Source organism: Pogonomyrmex barbatus, unplaced genomic scaffold, assembly GCF_055798465.1.
Source record: "Pogonomyrmex barbatus isolate J1 unplaced genomic scaffold, ASM5579846v1 scaffold12, whole genome shotgun sequence".
In the NCBI taxonomy this organism is placed as follows: Eukaryota; Metazoa; Arthropoda; class Insecta; order Hymenoptera; family Formicidae; genus Pogonomyrmex; species Pogonomyrmex barbatus.
This window is the reverse complement of record NW_028297108.1, coordinates 4310718-4334332: the sequence shown is the minus strand read 5'-3', so window position 1 is coordinate 4334332 and position 23615 is coordinate 4310718. Positions and strand designations below refer to the sequence as shown.

General features: G+C 40.6%; 1 long non-coding RNA gene across 2 annotated transcripts in view; it reads right to left on the bottom strand.

Annotated features, from left to right (window-relative positions):
* Nucleotides 1-5445: 5445 nt before the first annotated feature.
* Nucleotides 5446-23615, bottom strand: part of LOC105428226 (uncharacterized) — a 35968-nt gene continuing 17798 nt past the window's right edge. For both annotated transcript variants that reach the window (XR_016138049.1, XR_016138048.1), the window contains exon 3: nt 5446-23309. This is a non-coding gene — a long non-coding RNA (uncharacterized LOC105428226). The remainder of the gene's footprint in view (nt 23310-23615) is intronic.

The following is a 23615-nucleotide window of genomic DNA, read 5'->3' as shown; positions in this document are numbered from 1 at the left end:
GTAAAAGACGACGCGATCCAATATCGTATCTCGCGGCCTTCGGTTAAACAAATAAAGTTCAATTAATTAGATCGTCGCGTTCACTGCTAAATAAGAGTGCGGACTGTAATGCAATTGTATTGTAAATAAATGCCTATGTTGCATTAGCGACGAGCCGCCGGTGATTGACCCCTTTGTGGGCCTCGCGTACGTTATCCCACCGCGATAACATGGGAATTGGAGTGGAAAAAGATTACATGGACCCCAATTTTTTGGTCCGCCCGTGACGAATTGGCACGATTATGCAATCGGGTTCACGTGGTTTAAAGAGTGCCGAGATGCAGTTATCAGCAGGACGGCTGATACGGCGGGATCGAGGTGAGTATCGGAGGTGAACCCTATCGAGTTCAACGCGGATGCGGCCCCATCAAAGGTTTTTATCGTTGTCCCGTACGCGAGCTTTCCCCAGCGAGTTTCCCCGCTCTCTCGTTAAGGAAAAAAAAAAAAAAAAAAAAAAAAAAAAAGAGGGGAATTATCACCGTCGCATTGTCTGCGAGCGCGATAGAGAGGTCTTTCGGGGTCATGTTGCAAGAGCACGATGCTAAGATGCTGCGTTGCGGACAGCAGTAGACCAGAATACGAGATTCCCGAGCTGTACTTGTTTATTTAAATAAATGTTCACGTGGTAATTCCATCCCTCCGTGCTCATCTAGGCGATTGACATAATATTCATTTCGTCTTTCGTAAAATAATATGCATATCGTGTAATTGATTAAATGACTTGCGGCTTGCACAAAATATATAATCATTTATATTCGTTTTTAATTTTAATCTAAATTTAACTTATTTTTTATCTCTTTTTAGTTTTAAAAATAAGAAAAGAATAAAGAGTATGTTAAACAAAAATTAATCTATTGTTAATAAAAATTGACATTTGACGAATAAATAATAATAAAAATGTTAAATAATTTCAAAAATCGTGTAATTAAAAAAAAATAGATTTCTGAAGTCTATCGATGTATTAAAGATGAGGAAAATGAGGAGTATATTATTCTAAATCCTGTTAACTATGAAATTGTCTAAGCTTTTCATTGGGAATATCAATTTTTCAACAATCTCAACATTGGAAAACGAAGCTTCTCTCTCATAAAACAATCGTCTCTTCCGCGTTCGCTCGTGAATTCGCCGTTTACCGCGAATCGTCGTAAATTTATTACCCGCCTCGGCCACCCGCCACGGCCGTGGTCCTCAAAGCTCGCGAGGGAGGACGAAGGCGAGAGCGCAAGCCTCAACCTCAAGGCGGGACTTTTTGCTCGGCACACATGTGGCCGGCTAGCGGCGATTCGGGCCTGATAAAAGCTCGAGTCCGAGATGATGACGGCCGAGAAAGAAAGAGAAAGAGGGAAAGAGAAAGAGGGAGAAAGAGAGTCTCTGACTGGACCTCGCCAACTTGAGCGAATCGCATGTGCGATGGTGCGCATATCCGCGAGCTCGGACAGAGAAGGAGGGGAGGGGGAGGAAGACAGAACGCGTACGCGTGCGTGTGCCGTGCATTATGCACGTGCACCGCTCGCTGGTCAGCGATGGCGGACCGGCCGTAGTCCAGCAAAAAGCGCTCTCTCCAGTGTGAGAATGAGCGCGGTTATCGATTACGCGCGACGGAGAGACGCGATGCGATTTATTAACCCCCTTCGCGATCCCTACGTCGAGGTAGACGCGAGAACTTTTTACAGAACAAGTGCCTCTGCAATCCTTCCTTCATTTCAACTGTGTAACTTTAAGGTTCAGATTCCTTGACGTCTTACAACTATAAAGATCTTGAAAAATCTGATGTGATTAAAATGTCTTAAAAACTCATGTGCGTATATTATGTCATTTTATATAATAAAAAGATTCAACAAATATGATTTACAGAGGAAAATATTCTCTCATCTCATTTTGCGTTTAGATCACAGATTGTTGTAATGATGTTTTTTTTTTTTTTTTTTTTTTTTAAATCAAGATAGACATTTTCGGAGTAAAATTATTTTTTAATTCTTTTTAGTTCTAAGAAAACGATGAAGGGTAAATTAAATGAGATTAAAATTTATCTATATTGCCAGAAATGAACACGTGAGAAGAAAACAAGGAAAAATTGAGAAAAAAAAACTAATACTTAATTCTTGAGGGAAGCATGATGTATTTATTATACATCCCTTCGCACTGCAGTGCGCGTTTCGGTTGTCGAAAGTGACGTTTCTCGCGACAATCATGCGAGGAACGAGCCACAAGTGGTTGCTCTCGTACGCACGAGAATTTATGAGCTTTCGAGAAAATCGTATCGGATCGGTTTTACGATGTCGCTCGAAACTCTCGCCGCGACGACGACGACGACGACGCTCGTAAAAGTCGTCCCGGTTTCGCCACGACGATGTAAGAATTCCGGGACGATAAGACGGAAATTCGATTCGAGCGCGGAAAAAAAAGTGTCCACGCGCCTAAATTATTTAATCTTATACATCCACTTTATGATATTTTTTACACCCTTTTTGGGAAAGTTTCGTATGGGAAAGTTATATTCCCCGATAGTATGTCGTATGTCATTCATCGATTTTGTTGCAGAGATCAGCTTGTGCCTAATAATGCTCGCGACTATCTTTGTCATATTGAATACGAATGTGATTTATTTTATTTCGCAAATTATTATTCTAAGAAAAAAATCATCAATCCATTGAAAAAATACAAGATAATTCAATTAACACAATCGATTTAGCGTAATTTTCATCAGCGATATGATCTATCATTACAAATGTCGCATTAGAAAGTAGCTTAGAAAATTCGAGAGAAATAACTTTTAATTCCTAATGAGATAAAAATTTGGAGTATAACGATGAAGTAAATAACATTATTATAAGTCGTAAAAAAAAAAATAAATCAATTCAGTCTCGTCTTTTTATATAATTTTTCTTGCCAGTATCATAGAAGAGATAATTATACAATTAACTTTTAACTTTGGATGATTTTCACTTCGTTCTTTGTGGATTAGAAATTGTTTCTCCCCTCCCTTTCTCTCGACTAAAATATAAAGTTTCTCGGTTGTGCCAGATTAGAGAATATTCCCCAGGCTCTCACGTTTACAACGGCGGATCGTGCCCCGGTGGCACGCTCCGGGTCGCGAGCGCTCGTAAAACAGCGAGGCCTTGTTTCGTCTAATAGCTCAAAACATCGTCGCCAGGGTTGACCAACGAAAAAGTGCCACCACCTCGCCCGCGTCCTCCCCTCCGTTCTCCTCTCCCTCCCGCGCCGCCGCCGCACACGATAAATTTCCTCGCGCGCTTGTCAAAACGTTGGTGGGGCCATAAATTTCGCCTGGTCCCGAACCGGAGCGGGTTATTAACGCGCGACCGACATTTCGCGGTCGCCAACGACCCCCGCAATAGCGTTTCCCCTCCGTATCGGTAACGCTAGGTCACCGTCACCGACGGCTAAACACAAGCGGCACGCCATATATCACTCCCGGCCTCTCCAATTTGCCAGGTGATTTTTACGAGACCGCGACCGCCACAGCCGCCGCGGGCAAGATTTTTTGCTTACCAGAAAAACGTGACGAATCGCGTGGCGAATATTTATCGTCGATGATATCACAAACGAGAATCTTAATTTTAAATATAAAACAATAATACGCTTGAATATCAAATATAATTACGTGATAAAGCACAAAGCGAAGGAAGCGAGGAATGGGGATTCCTTAATTACAGCCGGCGCTACTTCGGCTACCTTGCCGCCGGCGAAGGCTTAACGTTCCAACATCTCTTCGACCTATGTGATTCGTGTTCACCAATTCAATTTCAAAAGTTATCCACTAGAGAAAGGGAGAACCGAGAAGAGGGGCGCGCGTCCTCGAAGAATGCGAAGGATGCGCGCCCCCATGTTCGGAGAAGCCGAATTTGTCCAGCTCGAGGACCTAGGCGGCATAAGGACCCGGTGGCGGTGGGATTCTTCAGGCTCGAGGACACTCCTCGTGCGTTTCCTCGAGCTGTCACGTCGTCCTGACGCGCGCGTTGGAAGGGTTCCCAAAGTGCCGGTGTGTGATACGTCGAAGCTCCCGGCTCTCGTTTGCCTCTTTCGTTGTCGCGAGAGGGCCGTTGTACACGGACACCGTATAAAGTTTCCTGGCCGCTCGCGTCCGGCTGCTTTCCGTCAAAAAGACCCCGCGATACCTCCGCGCCCTGCGGGAACTTTTTCTTACGTTCGGCTCGTTTGACACTCGATAGCGCCAGCCCAGCCTATTAGCCCGCGTATTAGAGGATCTACGCAATGCGTGCGTATCACCCGTTCGCTCACATGTGTCTACGCACGAGCACGCACACGAATACACGCGTACAACGTGTAGAGATAAAACGACGTGGGCAGACATGGACACGTGGTGAGTGCGCGCGAGATGCGATGCCGAGGCATATTCTTCTTCTTCTTCTTCTTCTTCCTCTCTCTTCTCCTCCTTTCGTCCCTTCTTCTCCTTCTTCTGCATTTTCTTCTTCTCATGACTTCGAGGAGTCATTTCTTGCCGCCGTTCGTCCGTCAGATACGATCTTTCCCGTTTGATAAATCACTACCGGAAATTCCGACAAAAACGCACATCGCTCTCCCTCTCCCTTTCGTTCGCGCTCTAAATGTTTAATTGGCGAGTGCCGGTTACAACGTGCTTTTCCCCAACGAGGGAAAACATCGCTTTCAATTAGTGCCGTGTTTCTACCTGCGTTTTACATTGAATTCTATTAATTTACGATATATTATATATAATGTATAAAAATATGTGTGTAATATAAAATGTGTAATATAAAAAAGATGTGTAATATAAAAAAAATTGCAACAAAATATATACAGAAAAATAAACTTAAACTAATATAATACAACGATCTTTTAGACATCCATGGATTTGTGTTCTTTAAAGCTTTCCATTCTCCGCTTTTCTTAATATCTATTTCCTCAAAATATGGTTAAAATTGCTATAATTTCAGTATTAAAAGGTATTATTTCTTTATTTTTAGAAGGAAAAATGGTTTTTTTCTGTGATTATCTTTTTCTTTCATTTCTTAGTCTATATATATATATTTGTAATAACTTAATTAACCATTACATCTTTTTCGCATAGAAAATAAATTGACGTATTTCGAATTTTGATTTGTATACGCGCAGCTTTTCTCTTCCTTCTTCGAGATTAACGCCGTCACGATTCGTTCCGTTGACACTTGAACGAAATCAGCTTTCACAATGATCTCAGAATTATATATCTATCTGTCAGTTCATTGTGAAAACCAGTTTCGTCTTAATTGCCGGCGATAGTTCCACAGCTCGATAGCATCATCCATGTGCAGCATAAGGCAACATCCTAGGAATATATACACATTTATTAGATGTATTAGAGAAAAATGTTCATATTAAGTAAAATAATAATTAACAAATGAGCATATTTAAACCGGTGTACGTCAACCTGATAGGTAAATTTGCAATTATATCAGGCAGGATTTTAGAGAGATTTAAATATAAGAGATCTTTATATATGAATTTATTAATATTTTTCAAAAACCGATTTCTTTCTTCAAAGTAAGAAAGGAGGACATGCGTCACAGCGGAAATCCGGCCTCGAATCAATCGTGAAAATTCTTATTATTTTGCAAAAAATATCACCTCAATCAGGAATCAAACCTGGATTCCCTGCTTATCGAGCATCTCGAATCTTCTTGGAGCAGGAGAGATTGTACGACTCGAGCCCCCAATTTTCTGACTATAATAATTAAGCTTAAAGATAATTTATTGTAAAAAATTCAAAAAGTTAACGAAATTTTATTCGAATTCTTTATTTACCGCAGCTTTAATCTGCATGAACACAACGGTGTGCACAATGAGTTTCATTTGATAATCACTTTCAAATCTTACTAATTACTTTGTCTTATGGCTTTATATTTCTACATTATTATATGAGTATATATTTTAATAGAAATCCTCGCAGCTTGTCCATTTTTCACAGCGAGCCTGAAAATAGAAGAAACCGATTAGTTATAATAGATCTTGAAAGAAGAATAAGAGAAGTGGGAAGAAGAGGGGAAAAAAGGGTGATTGCGCTCTCTCCTCCTCTGTCGCTCGCGGTTTTCACTTCTGCAAATTTTTAAAATGTGGCACGATCCGAACCGATGTTTGTGAGAAAGAGAAGACGTTCCTACCGTGCCTCGAATTTCCGTGAACGTCCTAAAATAACAGGCAGACGTGTGCCAGACGTCGTCGAAATTTGTAATTTCGAGAATCGGTCACCCCTACGTGAACGCTGCCCTGCCCCGTTGTTCCTTTGTGCTTCGGGTTGCTTTGCGGGGGGAGGCTCGCGATATACTTAACGTCCTGTTTTCCAACAAACTCTCGCATAGTCCTCGATTTTGTGTCACGTGTACTTGGATAAAAATAAAAATATAAAAAAATAAAACAAAAAAATGATATATAAAAATATCACATTAATTCGAAAAAGTCAAGAAGACATAAAGAAATCAAGCATTAAACTTAAAAATAAAATAAATAAAAATTATTGATAAATGTTCCAATGAAACGAAAAATTAAAGAGAGAGAGAGAGATGGAATTAAATCTGTACTTCCTTAGTGATCAAAGAATTTCAACGCGAGGAATATCCCCCCCCTCTCTCTCTCTCTCTCTCGTCCGATTATCGAGTTATCGCACCGTTAATAAAAACACGGCAATGTTTATACTTTGGGGATAAATCGGATGAGGGGTGCGAGACGTACAGAGCGGTGTCGCTGGACAGGTCAGACACCAGATGGACCGGCGAGGCATACAGAGGTATACGATGACCTCGAGGAATGCGGGGAACGATGATCAGTGATATTTAAACCCTCATCGATCCTTAATCGACGGATCTACTTGGGAGGTTTTCATCGTACCAGCGGGGAATATTATATACCGATTTTAAAAACGACGCTTAATATCACCGTGCGCGACGCCGATGAATAAACGTTTCTTACATAAACGCGTTATTATCGCGTGCCCGTTAATTCCTTTAGGTGCTCGTGCGATCTTGCGGCTGTGCAACACCTGTGCGTTCTTTAAAACACGGCGGATTCGCCTTACTTCAGTCCAATTATATAAGCCGCGTTCTCGCGTTTTGTCGTAGAGATTATCAAATATAATATTAATCAATTAATTGTAATAATCTCTTAAAAAAAAAAAAAACAACGAAGAAATTCTGGGATAGAAGATTGCGGATATGCAAAGTCAAGAGCGAGTGAACGTGAATATCACTCCGACTCTTCGCGACTTCGTCAGTAGACGTCCGTAAGGATCCATCGCGGAATATACGTTATTTTGCACGTGCGTTATCAGTCGGCTGATAACGGCGAGCCGGTTATACGGAGCCCTGATAAAGATACGCGTGACCTCGCGACCCGATGACTATATTCTATGGAAGAGCGAGGCGGGGAAGAGCAGCACGAGATTTCGGTCTCTTCACTTCCTTTGCTCGTGAAGTGTTATACAGGGAGTCTCACAACTGTCACACGTGTTTATGACCGTGTCAAAAGAAAGTGCAATTATTTCTTTGCACTTAATCTGTTCGGCATATAATCTGTTCGATATTAAATATTAACAAATATTAACAAATTTTGACGAATTAAATCCGGAAGAAAAATTTGACGTAGAGATTAGAAGTACCGAGTCGTCGTCTTCTCTAATTATTTTTATTTTTTAAGTTGACATCTTTCCTAATCAACAATATTTTAGACTTTACTGATCTTTTGTCAATTTAGTCTCTTTATTCTTAATGGAATACTAAAATCGGAAATTTTTTGAAATCCTATCTTTGATACCAGAAAAAAAAATATTAATTTAAAAAAATCGAAATGATAAAAAAATAAGGGTTTGGATTGGATTTATAGTGTTAAATTGTGTCATATTGTACATTAAAATTACAGCTTCTTACGAAATTTCTGAGAAGGAAAGAAGGAAGTCTTAGATAAAGTGCATATCGTCGAGAGACATCCGGTAATTTTGGATCATCCGATACTGTATTCCTTGCTGATTTGCAATGACGTCGGGTTGTCATGCCGAATGAACTTCTGGATCTTCGCTTGAACGGTGTCCACTGTTTTCCATTCCGTATTTCTGGGATAGCGGGTGGCGCATTAAAAGGAGGAGAGAGGACGCAGTCGTAACATTCATATCTCGTAATGGCGTACACCGTCGATCGGCTCGTTCGCTGATTACGTCGCTCGTGTCGAGTCCTTCCGAGAATCGGATCGCCGCATTTATCTAATTAACGCGGTCAGATCGGCAGTTTGGTACGATCGTAAAATTTAACGAGTAAGGATTGCCGGAACGTCGTAATGTACGCGCGCGCGCAAATTTGCTATTATTGAGGCAAATTGCATCGTTGCATGTTATTACAAATCACGTTGTCTGATGATCGCATTTACGAAAAAAACGCAAAGGACCAAAGAACTGTTAATAATTCCTCGATGAATATCGAGCCAATATAGTAAATTATGTTATTTGATCAAATAAGATTAAAAATTTTATATTATTATCGCGAAAGCAGACAATTAAAATAAATAAAATATGTTCTCGTTGTCAGAATTAATTTATACTGCGAAATATGAAGAACTAAAATATTTATTTTACTTTGCGAGTTAAATTTAAGAGCAATGATAAATATAAAGTGTATAATAAAAAATAAAATAAAAAAGATATAATGAACAATTAATAATTGATTTAATATTAAAAGTGAGCTAATCTGTACGATCTCTCTCTTGTATTGTTTATAATATATTTATTTTTTGTTAAGTTTGAAGATAATTAAAATATATATATATATCCAATAATAAAATTAAATCATGAAATACGAAATAATTTTATTAGAACACTTAGCGACGGTTAATAAATGGTATCAAAGTTAAATTATCTAAAGTTAGTAATATTTATCGAGAGAGCACGAGTTATCTATTCTTGAGAAACATGAAATCTGTATGTCCATCCATTGTATAACAGTTTCCTACATTACCGATCATAGTTCCCTGCATTACCAATGGATACCAATCTAAAGAAGGAGAGAAGAAAAGAGAGCGAGGAGGAAGTTTATAGAGAGCACCACAAAAAATTATTACGCAAAAGTTCAAGAACAGTTGAACAAATGCTTTCATAACAAATATATAAGTTAATTTTTATATCCATCTAAAATATCGACTGAAACATATTTAACAGATGATGTCAAATTTTCAATAATAAATTACATATCGAAAGAACTTTTTAATGTGAGCGATTTTTTTGTAATAGTGGTGTATTTTTTTATTTTTTATTATAGAACTTTGGAGATCGACTAATGGAATTTAAATTTTAACACTTTGGGTACAACACACTTTTGGCACATGGGAGATCTTCATTTCTGAAATAATGGCGTTGAAAGGATTGATATATTTGCATGATCGAAGGCCGAGTTCGCCGAAACTTATACCGGTTTTTAATCTCCGCGACTGTCTCGCGCGCGCAAGAGCGTAGTAAACGGAAGAGGCGTAAAAGCCATTCAAGTCCAGTGCGGCGAGTCATTGATAGAGGCGACGAAGCGAGGTCAGCTATTTGTACGCGTGACAGATCCCTCCAGAGAATCTCGCGCATGGACGAGAACGGTGGCTCGTGTGCGCACGCACGCACGTAAGCACGCACGCACGCACGCACGCGTTCGGACCCCGCGGGTGTGTGCGTGCGTGACATATCTGCGTCGCGTTGCGTGTGCGGATCGATTCCGGAGCTCGATACGATGCCCGAAAAAAAGAACGCCAGAAGAAAAAAAGAAGAATATCGGGAGATTATCCGGACCTCGTTTAGAGCCCGGTCGTTATTCGCTCGATATCACGCGCGTTTCTCCTCTCTTTTTCTCCGCGCGATAGACAGCTCCGCGCGAACGTTTACACAGCTGCAGAACCGCATCAATATCTGAAAAGCTAGAGATTTGCCGTTTGCTCTAATCCACGTAGCTGTATATATATATATATATATATATATATATCGTATTTGTAACTGCGCGGCGCTATTTTTCTTAAATAGCACAAATATTTAAAAAAAGTATCCCTCAGACCAGGCGCTTTCCAGATGCATTTGGAATTTCTAAAGTATTGTGTTTTTTTGATCTATGAATAATAATCAGCAGTTTAACTTCTTATTAATGATTTTCAGAATAGAATTATATTCAACATTCGAAATAGTTTTTTGATAACATATCCACAAACATAATCTTTCCAAAAAAAAAAAAACATACCTAAAAGTTACGGTCAATCACAATTAATAATAAAAATTAATAATATGTTATGTATAAAATATGAAAATTTTAATTATGGAAAAGCTAAGTGGCGTCTTCTTTTATCACGGAAAATATGACTTTACTTAAATAATTTGAACGAATATAGATCTGAAAATAATCAAAATAATTATATTAATCAAATCTATCTATCTAAATCTAATCAAACTTTTAAAAATTGTCTTTTTCGCGTATATCGCCCTCGTATCTAATACAAATTACATGTTACGATTTTTTTCCGCGAGGATAGATAACGCGGGTGATAACCCGCTATATACATCGCGAGCCCAATTTTTTTACCGAAACCGGACACGCACGAGGCGACACAAAGATCGATATTTGAGCGTTACGGACCCGCGAATGTGACACGTCCCGAAGATCGATTTGCATACAATGGCGTTGGGCATTCAATATGGTTCGGAGAACATCTCGCACAGCAAGCATGCGCGCGGGTAATGAGCGTTTAAAGAAACATTAACGCGTTACAAAACCGCATTGAAAAGAAAAAAAAAGATGGTGGCGGCGACGATGACGGCGGCGCGTTGATGTCATCGCCGAGTCACGATCATGAATGCCGATTAAACGAATGCCGCGTGCGTATCGCGTATGACCAGGGGGCCCTGTGCGTTCACGAAGGAAGAGGCAGATGTTTTCTATGCGAGCCCGATCGCGCGAAGGAGAAGCGCCTTGGCAAGGCTGCCGCTCTTCGGAATTCGCTCCTCTCGCGGGGAGCTGAATAATTGGATGAATCAAAAGCGGATGAGCAGATGCTTATATCAATAGAATGTCTCTTTATGAATTTTGGATTACGGTAATTTCGAGTTACAAATTTTTAAAAATTAATTTAATTGTAAACTACTCCTCTTCTACACATACAAATTTAGGTCAAGAGATCATTACCTTTATCACGTGCCAGATAAAAAAAAAACTAGACTAAAATGTTTTAATCTAATGTTTTTAAATTTCCAATTATTTCAACGCCTCTTAATATTGAAATCCAATAAATTAAATTTCGATAGAATTTTAAATAATAATAAGATTTAAAATTAAATGTTAAAAATGAAGCAAGGAGGAGCGTAATCCGGCATTAGGCAGCGCTCGATCGATCATCAAACGAGGGACTATCTTCGTCCGATGGAATGTCCGATCGACCGATATCGAGGGACACGTAACGATAAGATATCAATATAAAGTATTTCGTATGTCCCAGTCTTTTCATAATTCATTCAATTATTGCGAAACGATTGCCGTTGCAGGCAAGTCGACGGCTACCTGTGGGGGCGTCATGGAGAAGGGCCTTCTCCTCGATTGACGTAATTCCCTCTAAACTAACTCACGATCGATAGAAACGCTGCACGAAGGCCGCGATGTCGAACAACGGCCGCCTACGTCCTAAAATTATCCTATACGAGTTAGGCCGAGAGAAATTTTCTTAATTAAGCCGAACAACACTCCGCGATAGTGGACCGGTGGCGAGCGATCGAGAAACGAACCCTTGATAGACTTCTGCTTTTACGATTTTGCTAATCTTCGATTATTATGTCGCGTATTACGTTTCTATTTCATTTTATTCCATTTTATTTTTCGCGATTTCAACTTTCAAACTGCAACTTTTTAACTTTGGCGATTCGGAACTTTTCAGTTTATTTTTACGTCCCCTTTCTTAGCTTCATGTTCGAAGTTTTGAGATGCGAGCTCTTTTATCGTTTTCGTCTTGATGTCGGCTCTCGAAACGACTCGATTTGCCATGTATTAAATAAATGAGCGAGAAAACGCTCGCGATTCCGTCATCGGGCGATTGTGATCCAGCTCGATACGACCACGTGTCGCACGCGCTGTCATGTGCGACACGTGAAAATCACCTTGTGGAATCTCTCAAATGTGAGTTCTCGTTTTAGCAACGACAAAATAGCCACTGCTTTCGACACTACTTTTGCAAAAAGTCTGTCAAAGGATGCACATGAATCTACGCAACGTACGTTGTATTAGACGAAATACGTTGTTATAAGTGACGCTTTTACGTTTCTATCTTTTAATTCCATCTTTCTTTCCTCTTGTTTTATTCAATAATTTTCCTGATATTGTTTCATGCAACATTTCATCGTAACTTTTGCGACTTGTTTTCTCGAAATTAGCGCGCGGAAAAAGAGGATTGCTCATCGAATATGCGACTCGTGACGACGAGCATATGCAATTCTGTGACACTCGTGATACCGCCGGCGCGTCATCGCTCTATTCTCGGAGCAGTTAATTGTACTAATTAGGAGGATCGCAACTCCGGAATAACTTGACGGGTTTATATTTGTCTGACGATACGACCGCGGGAGAATCGCGGCGCCGCGTGGCGTCTATTTTTTCACGATTCGGTATCGTTTTGAAAATATTGAATTCTGCTTAACCTTTACAACGGAGATTATAAATGGATTAATATTATTTATTAATGACGAATTCTTGGTGATGTCCTACACTTTTATTACACCTTCAAATTATCTCTTATTTCTTCGGCGAAGCAATAACCAAACCATTAAAATCGTTAATTTATGCGATATCTTTTCCTCATGTAAAATCCAATTACTAAATGTGAAAAAGAAGCAGACGAAATCACGTAACGAAATACAAACGCGAGATATTTATGAAGGAAACGACTGAGGGAGAGAGAGGAAAGGAAAGAGGAACCCTCACTTCGCGAAGTGTAAAGTATGTGCCGCTCGGATGGGAGACTCATCGGAAGATAAAGAAAAAAGAAACCCCAAGAGGATAGGGAAGAACGGGAAGATATCAGATCTGCGCAAGGACGAACTCCCGACAATAAAAGTGGAAATGTTTCAGAGACGTGTCCGTTGATGAGGACGACCCGTGCCTTCGAATTTCGAGAGTTTCGCGAAGTGAAAGCGGAGGATGTCTTCATCGCGAGATTCATCGAAGTGTCCTGATCCGGTTGACGTTGAGCAAGCGGCCAAAGTAAAAGGACGAAGAGAAGAAGAAGGAGAAGAAGAAGAAGGGAGAGAAGAAAAGGAAGACGAGCGGGCAACCGATCAAGAAGGACTCATCCCTGCCTTTCTCTCTCTTTCTCCGCGGGAAGAAAAGAGTAGAAGTAAGGAGCGGAGGAGGACGAGGCCGAGGAAGAAAAAAAGGAGAAGGAGGAGGACGACCACCTATACAAGGATCTACACGGCCAGTGGGAATGGAATGCAGGTACAAGTCTAGTCCCCGGCTTCACTCCCGCCTCTTCACCCCCTGACCAACCCCCTCTCTCCTGCCATCCTCCCTCCTCTCCCCCCTCTCTTTCTCTCTTCTTTTCTTTCCCGTCTTTACAAGGGACTTCTTCTTCTTCCTCTACGCCTCTCTTCGGCATCCATCGCCGACCGCGATGTTGCTCACCGAATCATCACCGTGTTCTACCTCTTCTACCGGCTTCACCGTATTTACTACTACACTACTGTGCGTGCCTGTTGGATTACCACTACGCGCTGCTATCGCTCTGCTCTACTACTATTATTACCACCACTGCTTTCGACTGCTGCTGCTGCTGCTGCTGCTGCTGCTGTTGTTGCAGCTATTACTACGTGTACACGATCTCGTTACTATTTGCGGACGCTCTCTTCATTCTATTATTGACTCCAATTAACCTCGATTACTACGTTTCAATTTGGATAATGTAACCGTAATGAGTTTATTGTGGCATGCAGCGCTATAATTTTCCCGACAATTCGAATATTAAATTGTAGGGATCCTTCAAGTCCGGAAGGTACGACTGAAGTTACGTCCGAACGCAGTACGATCCCGAAATTTAAAACTGAATTTAAAAGTTAGATAATATTCTGTGAAAAAAAAAAACGGATAGAAGTCGCTTATTCACATATTCGTGTCGTTCCTTCGTCGATGAAGTAAAATATGATTTAAACTTTAGATTGATATTTATTCGCAAAATTATTCGGTTACTAAAGATAAAAATTAATTAGAAAACTAAAAAAAAATTTATTAAACATTAAATCCATCTATTTAAAATGCTATAATTCGAAAGCGACTGAACGTTCTTAACCTTGTATCGCATAGTTTACTTTTATGCACAATTAAGAAAAAAAAAACACCTCGAATTTATTAACATTTATAAATAAGTAATTATAAATTTTATTTATAAGTATTATTATAAATGTTAATTAAAGTTTTAATGGAAAATTGAGATATGACGAACATTCTCAAATACAGATTTTAATTGAAAAAAAAAAAAAAAAAAAAATATCTCGAGATAGTACATGATATAAGATTCAGAGTGAAGTACGAATGCCGCCAGTTTGAACAGTTCGAAAGAAGGTTCAAGTGTGCAGCCGAGGCCTGTACCAATATGGAATGCAGGGTCGACGTGCGGCCCTGCCGTGGGAAAAACGACCGCCGCAGAAGCAACCGGGACCCAACGCTAAGCATCAACGTGTTACTCGCCGCGCCGTGGCTCGTTAGTTAGATAGTCCACGCGAATCCGCGGACAGTTCTGCATCGTGCCGCCGATAACCAGCCGCCTTTTCGTCCCGGACATTTAAACGTCCCACCGTACGCCCGGCGTGCGAGCGATTGCGAAGAAAAATACCGCGCTTCCCTTTTACCAGAGGGGAATAAGAGGGAGTATGGTAATTTTACATCTGCGATGAGAAATGAACGCCACTCTTGCACAGTGCAATCTTGCACAGTGGACGCCGCCGCATTGTACATTCCTGCGTCGCAATACCTCCCGTAATGCATTTGATTAGAGCGATCGTCATAATCTTTATTGCGCGCGACCGGCGAGGGAGGAGCGCGGAAAAACTTAACGCGCATGTGATACGTTCTGATAAGGGAAATCAGAATTTCCGAGATATTAAAATTTGCCATTACAAAATTCTCACTTTGTAAGATTATTATTCCGCGTGTATTATTTCACGTGCGGAAACTTTTCAGTTTCTCGTTAAATCGTGGGAGAATCGCGTATAATTCGTAAATCGCGAACTCGCTCGAGATTCGCGCGGGAATAAGTTACGGAGCGAGCGATGGAATCCCGGCGATCCATGCATCATCGGTTAAGAGGATTAAGGCAATTTCGCCTTTAGAGAGAGGTGTATTCGCATCTCCGCAACCTCCGAGAGGAGTCGACGTCAAATAGTGAGGGAGCACTTTTACAATTGTGATCGCGGTAAAAACGTATCTTTCGAGGACGCGGCCGCGGCCGATGAAGAGACCGTGACGAGAGGAGCGACGCGGTATTTCGTCGTTCGTTCGTTAATGCATCCCGGTACGTGCGTGCGTGCGTGCGTGCGTGCGTGCGTGCGTGCGTGCGTGCGTGCGTGCGTGCGTGCGTGCGTGCGTGCGTGCGTGCGTGCGTGCGTGCGTGCGTGCGTGCGTGCGTGCGTGCGTGCGTGCGTGCGTGCGTGCGTGCGTGCGTGCGTGCGTGCGCGCGTGCGCGCGGGTATGCGCGCGTTTTGCGTATTTTATTGCGACCGCGCTCGCGCGCTCGGCAGACGGCGGTCCCGGCACTCGGAGACTGTCAATTTGCCCTCTTAGGTGTCACGAAAGTGCGATGTGAGGATCATCAAATGCGAATGGGGCTTCGCGGTTGGACATTGCGCGCGCGAAGTAAACGAACGGCCGGGCCTTCGCCGCAACGGGAGGCCGACTGCCAGGACTCGCTTCTGTCAGAACGTCTAGTTATTATCTCCGCACATACCGCTGGTACATTGCACTTGTCGATGGCCGGCGAGACGCCGCGTTCGATATTAAATTTTGCGTCGGAAAGCTCGAAGCTCTCAAAAAAATATTATAAAAAAGACGACAATAAAAATGCCGCCATTTATTTTTCAATGCGATAAATAAATGATAATTATAATAAAATCATGATTTTGAAATTTGTAGACATCCTTAATAATTGGAAGAATTTAAGAATATTTTTAGAACATTTTACTGCAGGTATACCGCACTTGCCGGTGGTCGGCGAGACGCCGCGTTCGATATTAAATTTTGCATCGGCTCGAACCTCTCAAAACATAAAAACGATGAAGAGATAATAAAAATGCCGCTATTTGTTTTCCAATGTTAAATAAATGACAATTATAATAAAATGATTCTTTAGAAAAAATTTAAGAATATTTTTAGAATACTAAATGGCATTTCTCTGAATACTTTTGTAATAAAGGAATGTATGCGCCGTTGTTCGCGAGACTTCAGTTCCGCTAATTTTCACTTTCGAGATCTCTGTATCTCGTGGTATTTTCGTGGATAATAACCTTTTGGCAACCGAAACTACTTGCGGAATATTTTTAGAAAGTGCTTGTGACGTTGAAATAGAGACTCGCGCGATAAAATAGCGTTTCATTTCGTCACTGTCATTCAGTAACAACTGCAAAACTGGATCTGCAAATCACCGACACAGGGCGGCTATTCGACTTGCGCCTCGGGGGATTAAATACCGCGATCCTGGCGATGCAATAGCCTACATAAAAGTGCCCTAAACGTTAAACGAGAGATACATATATCATTTTCATTCCCGTCTTTCAACGTCGGAAATAACTATAAGGTCGAAACTAGCGCACCAACAAACCGACATTTCGCAAGTTGGCACAATAGACCGATGCATAGTTACCGCCAAACGCGCTTATTTCGCCCTAAGAATAAATCGCCGTATAGCCGCACGTGAAACCATGTAGAAACCGTGTGGAACTTCGCGCATGGAAACGCAGACAGAGACGTCGGCATTGACTAATACCTGGAAATCGAACAACAGCTCGCAGCTCGAAGACTTCTACTATCGATTCGCCGCTATTATAATTTATCGATAATCCGCATGAATAATGGAGAGCACTCATCTTCGTATACCAATGTCTATACTATGTCACTGTCAGTCTATGCAGCTTTTAAAAGGTAGACGACGATCGCTGCATAATGGATTAGATCCAATTCGTATACGCGGGCCTTGCGCGCTTCCATACGTTATCGTAAGCTTCGACTATATTTTTCTGCAACTATTTCACTTCCTGTGACTTTTACGTTTATAGCAACAATAACTCTACAAGTTTACACAAATTTCATTGTAAACGATTCATAAGTTTTGTTTAAACAGCGAGAGAAGTACTACATCATTCTATCTTATCGATTTGTGTTCTCAGTACTCATAGTGGGATAATTAAATAAATATTAATTATTGTACGATATAATGATTTGATTATCATAATGATTTAATAATCATGATCTGAAAATTTTATAGCACGTTTCTTTTTACTTCAAGTTTAATTTTTATCTTATTTACATTATTAATTTAAAATGCCAAAGGTAATCGACGTTATTCTTTACACCGATCTCTCCGAACAATAAAGATATATTGTAATGGTTGTATTGTTCGATTGGAATTCTTGGAAATCTACCGAACTTCTATTGTACGCGGCATATCACGCAACATTTCACGGGTTTCGCAATCACATTCCAATCACTCCTTTTCCCCCCTTTACCGTATCCTTTTTTTTCTTCTATTCGCAATTATTCATGGACCATTCGGAGGCAAATTTCAAAGCCATCGACACCGGAGAGAACGAGATAGAGCGGAACGTGCAAAAAACGGAAAGCAAAGAAATGAAATCGCTCGTCGCGGATATGACGGAATTCCGACGTTAGGAACTTTCACGAAGAGAGGTCTTCGACTTCTTCGCCCGGCACAGCACCCCGGATCGTGAAGATCGATCGTTACTATTCGCGATCGTTAGCACGGGTCACTGCATTCGGGTCGAAGGAAGTCGAAGCAGAATCGAAGTAGCCGCAGAGGTTCTCAGTGCTTCGTCCTTTTGCTCTCGATTGATTTATGAATCAATGTCACATGGACCGCGGTTGATTCGAACGACACTTATTCTTTAGTTCAAAAATGAGGCAAATAATCAATATCTTACCCAACTATTCTGTTATCGTTAACGATTATATACATCGCACCTCGAATCGAGAATGAAACGACAAATTTGGAATATTTTGTTTTTTTTTCTTTTTTTATGATGCAGGTTGAGAAAGCTTAGCTTGCGCTTTGGATGATACAATAAAATCATGAAATCTCTCGTTTGTAGGCCGCCTTTGCGAGAATTCAATGGTATCCTTTGTAAAACTATAAATAAATCATTATTCTTACGCACTTATCATAAACATATACAATAAACGTATACAAGTCTCGTATAATAGAGATATCAAAGAGCTTCAATTAAAATTTAGAAATGTGTAAATAATTTTTGATAAAATTAATAAATATTTTAGAAAATATTCAGATTTGAAATGCAAGAATATTTAATGTAAAAAATTGCGATAAATGGTAATTTTCTGCTTGCTAAGGGAAAAGAAAGATTTCATTTTTTGCGTTTATACAATCAGATTCATTAAACAACGTAAGCAAAAACACGATTAACATATATATGCAAAGTATAATTGCGTATAGATAAATCAATACGGGTATTATCCAAACTTTGTTCTATTACATTATTCATCACACCATGATTACGAGTATTTATCAGAGAAATGTGCTGAGTAATTTTTTTAAATAATTGCCCATATAAAAAGACCCGTAATTTCTGGACAGTTATTAATTATTATAAAGTAGATAATAAAATATAAGAGGTTCCACAGAAAATTTATTTCCGAGAAAAACAAAGAGGAAATATAAATATTATTTAATTAATTTCAAATACTTGAATGTATATTTCATGTAACGTATATTAAAATAAAAAATTTAATTTACATACGGCTCTTAATCTTTCAAAGAGGTAACAAACAATATTACTTTAAAAATCATATTTTTAAAAAAATTCTTCAACTGGGCTATCGGTTCACCAGTAACCAATAAAAAAATATAATAATCAAATCAAATATTAATATAAGCGGAATGGAAGGCAAATGAAATGTGACCTATAGTCAACACTCAGGAGAACAGAGACGGGAAGGTCGCCGCCGGAGAGTACTCGTTGCTAAAAAAAAATAATGCAAGAACCGCCTAGCCATCCGATGCTATTTTAACCCCTCGGTGTATCCCTCGGCTGAGGTTTCGCGCAGGAGAGAGTGGTGATGCACGCTCGTGGATACCGTCGTGCGATCGCGGCGAATATCGACGAGTCGCGGTGCCGGTCGCGTAATAGTACCGAGCAGGAATGCGCGCTCGATATATCGCGTGTAATGTACGCGCGGCGTATATAAAATGGGGCACCGCCGACGTGTAGGTGTACGCGCGTAACCGCGTGCTAGCGCGCGCCAGCCGCGCCGTGGATACGCGTGCGCGTGTGTGTGTGTGTGCGTTAATACGTGCACACGCCGTCCGTAGTCCCGGCGTGAGACCAAAGCGACTCAAAAAGTCGCACGGCGGCGCAGCGGCTCTCAGACACGACGCGGCGTAAAGCTCGCTCTATACGTGCAATGCGCACGGGAACACTCTGAATTGAAACTCATTCAAGGCGAAACGTAAGAGATATTGTAACGGCTTTTGTGATGACAAAGTCGTGCAGCAACGAGAACCGGACGACCGGGGTGGATTTGCCACCGCGACGATCGTGAATCGGGAACCGCATAAATTTCCATGCCCTTTAATTTTCGTGACGCGCCGAAATATACGGAGCCTGTTAATCAAGTTTTTTTTTTTTTTTTTTTTTGTTGAAAGTATATTTATTCTCAAGATAAAGTCCAATTTTAATATATCAATGCGCTCACAAGATAGGTGATGTTTGGAATCATTACGCTGTTTCAGTTTGAAAGAAATGTAACGCAATGTGCTTCGTTAGAAAACTTGTTAAGAGTATTTTTCATCTGGACCGATCTTAAGCCGGCGGTTAGAAAAGACGATGAGCTTCCTGCGAAACGTTCAATGCATTATTCGACGACGTTTACCTTTCGAAAGAATTTGGCACGGCGGTACGGTGTGTACCGTATCTGCCTGAGGCTTACTCGGACACGGTCGGCATCGACCTGCTTCAAATTCTCTTTGTTCGCGCGATGTTCGACATCTTCTCATCGTTGGTCATTTCGCTAGCGATCTATGAAATCTGGATCGAACTGACATTGGGGAGATCGAGAGACGCAGATGCCATTGTAAAGAATCGCACAATGCGATTTACAAAAACCTCGCATTCAATTGTGTTACAGTCGCGGCGAATCTAATGGTATGGTTTCAAAATCGTAAGATTTGACAAGTATTTTCACGACTAAATTATATACAATATTATTTAAATAAATTATAATAAAAAATTATAATTAATATTAAGTAATATTAGAACAAATACTAATTTTAATACTAATTTAATTAATTCTTTAAATTCCATTATTTTTTATATTCTATAAAATTATATGCTCCTATATGTATTGTATATATTATATTTTAAGTTTTCAATTCCTATATGTCATCTTCAAGTATTATTAATTTATCTGAATTTTATCAGTAGGAATATTCCTATTAATTCCTTTCTAATCTCTATTCCGAGTCTCATAATAAATGCTGGCAGAGTAGTTAGGATTAAGCGACGGTCCACGCAGGATCTTGAGATCTTCGTGCAGGACACGAAGCAAGGGACTCGTCGTTGCACCGTGCGAAATCCGCTGTATAACGAGAGCAGCTGGTGCGTCCCTTCAAGCTGAGGAGAGGAAAAAAAAAAGAAGCACAGGCGGAAAGAAAGGAAGGAAGGAAGAAAGGAAGTGCGACGCGACGTAAGACGCGCGAGCGCGCGCAGGCCCCTTCTTTTTCGGGGGTTTTCCGCTCTCGTTCCTCCTCGGGCGCAGAGAAAGAAGGGGTCGACGTGGCTCCGAAAAGGGGGTCCACGTCGCGGGCACGTGTCTCGGCCAGGACATCTGCCACTGAAAAGGACCCACTGTTACGTCCCCATTATATCGTTTACCTTAGCAGCGAGCCACCTCCCTTTCTCGCCCTTCATCTTCCTCCTCTTCCTCCCTCCTCCCCGCCTTCTCCGCCGCTACTTGCCCTTCGCCTCTCTGTGTCTAGGAACAAGCAGCTGCCCTTTTCCCTTGCGTACAAAAGTAGTGCGTACCTACGCACCTGCCCTTTGAGGAGGATGACTGTTAACCGGTCTCGGAGTGATCATCGTGACGTATTACCAGGCGACAGGAGAGAGAGAGAGAGAGAGAGAGAGAGAGAGAGAGAGAAGGATAGCTTCTGAGCCGCTGAGACGGTGCAACCGAAAGAAACGCAACGATCAAGCAGGATTTGTGGTCAAGATTTTAAACTGACGCGAGTCGTTAAATCCTTATAATACAACAGACATTCAATGATCTCGTAGTGCCTCTAGTTAAATTACTTTAACAAATAAAAATTTTGCTTTTATAAAACACGAGCAAATTCACTCTCTAACATCACTTTAATTTGTTCTCAACTAAAAAATTTAATAGTAAACATTATCGCAATTATTCTTTTCGCATATATTTTTTGATAAAATAAACTAGGCGGAATAAACTCAGCAGAGCTCTCATCTTTTTCTATCGCGCGAAATCGGCCCGGAAATCGTGGGATCCAGCGGCGCGTCCGCTTTCGTAGGTGATAGAATGTAACGAGCATCGGCGCGGCGCGGGATGCTTCTATTCCGGGACGCCGGACATCGACCCGCAGACGGCTCCCAGACTACGAGCTAATAATCAGCGCAAAAATCTAGAGAGAAACCCGCAGAAATGTAGACAGACGACGACGACGACGACGATGGAACGAAGAATTTTGTAAACGCGTGTCTGAGCGCGATCATAAAAATTGGGTCGTCCGAATCGGGTTCGACCGACACAACGAACTCCGAGGCGGTAAATTAAATTCGTTTGCGTCATGGGCTCGTAATTCCGTCCAAATATACCTGCATATCGCGCTGGGGACGGTTATGATAATATCCTCCTCCAGTTGGAGTGGAACATTAAGTGTGTGTGTGTGTGTGTGTGTGTGTGTGTGTGTGTGTATCATACGGATAATATCAATATAATGATGAAGAAAATTGTACGCTAATTGTACAAAGAACAACTTTACTTTTACAAATGTAAAAATTTGACCAGATACAGAATATAATTTTGTTAGGCAATCAAAATTACTTTTAGATCTGCATCTGGTCAGATTTGCCAATAAAACTATTCTTTCCATGTACGAAATAAAAAAAATGTTAAAAAAATGACGGGATGCTGAGCGGAATATTATATTCAATTAGTTGATACTTTTTCATCTAGTGCCTTCTAATATTTCCGATAGACTCAATCGATTAATTTTATTCCATAAACAACATTATTTCTGAGATATAATCGATGAAACAAGTACCGTTTTATCTTTTTAGTTGATAAAAAAATCTTTCGTTTTTTAAAAATTGTCTATTATGTTTGACATATCTTTTGTTGATAAATAAATATTTATTTAAAAAAACGCAAACAATAAAAATCAGAATAATTTAAGTATGCATATTTTTAAGTAATTATGCATATACAATTTGCAGTCCGGAACCGTTAATAACATCACATAAAGTAAAAAAAAATATTACTCGAAATAACTTGTACATATATATCCCATATAAAATAGAAATCAATATATATATAGAAATCAATCTATATATAGAAATCAATTAAGATTATTTTGCTAGCATAATTTCACGGTATTAATAGGTATTATCAGTATGTAGTTTGTACCTAATGGCTATTTAATTTGTATATGTGTTATTACTAATGGATATCAGATAGCAAGCTATTACAAAATTACTGATTAATTTCTGGTCAATCTAACCATAAAAAATTGGCTTACATCTTAGGCAACAGCTTGCATTCGACAATTTCGAGTTTCAAGAAGCGTAAAATTATCTCATTCCCATTGCTCGGAACTAACGGAAGTTTCCAAAGCGTGATTCACGAATCACGCGTCTGGAACGTGTTTTTTGCCTACAAAAGTCGTACGGATAATTATACGGAAGCAGAAAGACTTACTAGAATCTCGTTCTCGAAACTGCCGGGCCGCGTTTCGCACGGGATGCACGCACGTCGCACGCACGTCGCATACACAGCCTGCAACCAGACGTAAAATCAACAATTAGAACGTACAAATTATCACGATCGGCGTACGATAATTTCGCGTTCTACGCTCCGCGAACCCGGGATGCCAGTACCGTATCGAGGAGGAGATGAAAAGGGGCGGCACTGTCGTCATTAGGATTCTAACCGAGCTCGTCCGCTTTCAAATGAACGACCCCTCGACAACGAAACCGTTTGCGTACCGACGTGCGCATATACACATGCATATATATATATGTGTGTGTGTGTGTGTGTGTGTGTGTGTGTGTGTGTGTGTGTGTGTGTGTGTGTGTGTGTGTG